Source organism: Apis dorsata, unplaced genomic scaffold (assembly GCF_000469605.1).
Source record: "Apis dorsata unplaced genomic scaffold, Apis dorsata 1.3 scaffold_56, whole genome shotgun sequence".
Classification (NCBI taxonomy): domain Eukaryota; kingdom Metazoa; phylum Arthropoda; class Insecta; order Hymenoptera; family Apidae; genus Apis; species Apis dorsata.
The window spans coordinates 200,880-204,274 of NW_006263356.1; the positions used below are offsets into that span (position 1 = coordinate 200,880).

At 36.0% G+C, this 3,395-nt stretch overlaps 1 protein-coding gene across 1 annotated transcript in view; it reads right to left on the reverse strand.

The window, feature by feature from the left end:
- The window catches only part of LOC102676497 (furin-like protease 2), a 402,319-nt gene that overhangs the window by 66,038 nt on the left and 332,886 nt on the right, over positions 1 to 3,395 (reverse strand). The window lies entirely within an intron of this gene.

The window sequence follows — 3,395 nt, forward strand, 5'->3', positions numbered from 1 at the left end:
ATATCTCATCGAAGATCGAAAATCGAGAAGAAGCACTCGATTAGAGGGAGGGAAATGGATCGGGGAGAAGCCGTGTAAAAAGTTACGAAAAATGGTGGCCGCTCATGGACGTCCGTGGATTTCCTTTTATCGCCCGCTTCCGGTTCCATCAACGTTGCAACGATCGAACGTCCATTTTCGCGCATCCAATTCGAAAATATGCGGACGCCTTAAAGCCGCGTTTTCGATTCAAGAAAAAAAAAAAAAATTATCATCGATGAATTTTACTTTCGCGATCTCAAGTAATACGGCAAAGATAATCGGCAAGAAACGAAATCTTGGATATTAATTTTTTTTCTCCCTCTCGTTAATTTTGTTAACATCTTTTCCATAACAAGATTAATGATTTACAAAAGAAAGATTTCGATTTCGAAAATTTTTTCCATCCTAAAGAATTTCTTAATTTCCGAAATTCCAACGTTTAACGAAGGAAAGTGCCAAGCCAGGGATTGGTTAGATCGCATTGTTTGTTCGTTGGATGCCATTACACGTGATCTTCCATTAAATAATTCAACCTCGCCACCTTGCTGAATCACGGGAAGATTGTTAAGCAATTTAATTAAGATAGAATTTATAGCGTTTAATAATTTTTTAGAAAAGAAAGGAATATTTAAAATTTATACTAATATTAAATTAATTAATTTAAAGTAATTTAAAGTATTAAAAGGTAGCTAGATATGTTGTTATGAATTTACATATAAATAATTATTATATTATATTTATAAATAATAAAACCGTAATAAGAATGATACGCCATAAGGCCACTAATTTTTCACCATCAGCCGGTTCCGTTTCAATGAAACTGAAATGTTTGATATGTACGTTTGTAACGAGGAGAGGAGGGGGACGGACGTTTTCTCGACGAGAATTGTTTCGCGAGTTGAAATAAAGAGTGGTGTGGGGAAGAGAAAGGAAAAGGGACCGAGTTATCCCCTCCCAAGTATCGTGAAAAGAGTGTCCAACGAATTCCATTGTCCCTTTTAATTAACCTCGTGAATGTATTTGCCTCCGGTTTCCTTGCCTCCTTGTATTATATCGCATGTTTGTATTAACTGCGCGTATAATAACGAACGATATTCGATTACGTATTCGTTGGAACGAGACGAGGTTAGAAAGTTTTCTCTTAACTCGATTGTAAAAAATTCAAGAAGAATCTGGAATTTATCATTCGTAACAAATACGAATAAACGATCGTTGTATCAGGTCAATATACTTTCATTTTATTATTAGATTCGAAATCAATCCTTCAAAAGAAAATAAGCAAGATTTATAAGCTATTGATATTCACTATAATATATATATATATATATATAATATTCCTAACTTTAGTTGACAATTTATTCTATTTCTTTCAGTCTTTGCAGTATGTCTTCTTACAGTTTTGATATAATTTATAGGATAGGATTCGTCAAGAATCTAAATATAACCTCCTTTTTTAACAAGAATCTTTTCCCTAACATCCATTCCTTTAGAATAACTCATTTCTCAAGATCCAAGTTTATTGTCCACGTTCGTTAAATTCGAACCACTTCATAACTTCATCGTCTTTTCTATATTTGTATATTTATTTTCTTTTTTTATCCTACGTTAATAAAAAGACACTTTCTTCACCTTGAAATCGAGCACCGATGTCCGAAAAACCGTTACGATCTCGCTCATGTGGAAACTTAATGGCCGCTTAAGCGTTTATTCTGTTCGTCCATTGGCTGGATTCTTTCAGTCTTTCTTTCTCTTTCGAAAGAGAGAGAAAATGCTGCGTTGCCATATTCATACTTCGCCTCTTTCGCAGAGAGAAACAGGATTAAAAAAAACACGCGCGAATCCGGCAAGGGATAGACAATCCCCGATAATGGACCGAGCAAAACGGAACGTGTTTCTGGTCTCCCTTAATGGGTCTCCATTGTGCCACGTATCGTAACGGAAGCCGGATACTGTTTCGTTTTCGAAGGGGAGGGCTGCACAAATCCGTCGCCCCTCTAAATCACGAATACGTTGAGAGCCAGCTTTCCAACGAAATCGATAATAGGATCAATTTGCGTTCTCGTATCATTCATACAGAATATATTAAGGTCTAAACTAAGAACTAAATTTTGAATATTCCTACTCTTGTTACATCATATTAAATTGTATTGATATTACCTAATATACAATCATTTATATGTTATTGAAAAAAAGTCGAATGGTCTTCTTCCCTTCCATTTGTTACTTTTCATGAAAATAAAGAGGGGATTTACTTAGTAACACTATTCGAAGATATTCGAGAGTTATTGAAGAGAGAAAAAAAAATCCAGTCTGATCTATTTTACTCTTGAAGCTCGTCCTTAAAAACAGAGACTCGTGAATTTATATTCATATTCGTTTTAATCAAGTTTGATCGGAGAGAATTGAAAACAATTTCACGAGGAATCCGCGTGGAGCTTCGATCTGCCTTTCGCTCGTTAAGCTCGTCGAGGGAAGGGAGAAACAGGAAGTCGAAGAACAGACGGCAACGGGAAGAGACGGCGTTTCCACGCCGTCGTCTCTCTGTCATCGTAACTTCCGCTTTCCAGGGGAACGAACCTCGTTTCACGGAAGTAACGGTTCCGCTAATCGAGAGACCGGCTCCTCCGGGATCACGACCGCTTCCAAACAACCTCGTCCCTATCCCCTGCTCTACTCCTTTCCCTTTCGTCTCGCAGCCATTCCACTCCTTTGACGATTGTCCAATCTCTCTCTCTCTCTCTCTCCTTCTCGTTTCGTATCCTTTTTCGCAACAGAGGAGAGAGGTTCGAAACGAATGAATTATCGATTCTCCACTAAGATAAGTGAATGAAGGAAATGGCAAAAAATTGTCGTTATCCATTCTCGGATCTCGGGGAATTATCTTAGAAATAATATCGTTGTTTGCAAGATGAAATTTTTCAAATTTTTTTCCCGCGCAAAATTATCCTTTTAGGATATTTGGCGGAATTATAATTTTCTTTTCTTTTTTTATCAGATAGAAGACTTCGATTCTTTTATATATAATTATATATATAAGCATATATATATTATATATTGGAAGTCGAACACATTCTTAAGAATATTTTTCCATTTTATCCAATGTTTCGATCTTCCATGAATGGAATGCTTAAAGTAGTACTCGTGGATATCTGTTCACCCGTTTCGCAATTGCTTTATTCGATTTATGGCCGAATAAATTATCAAGGTGGGAAATTTTCAAGAAGACTTTGCTAACCTTGAGCCAACTTGATGAAAGTTTTCCAAGTAAATAATCCTTTTCATCCGTAAAATCGAAAATCCTACTTGTGATTTCGCCCGATCAGACTCAAAGACTTATCTCCTTATTCTTTTTTTTTTTTTTTTTTTTTGAAAAT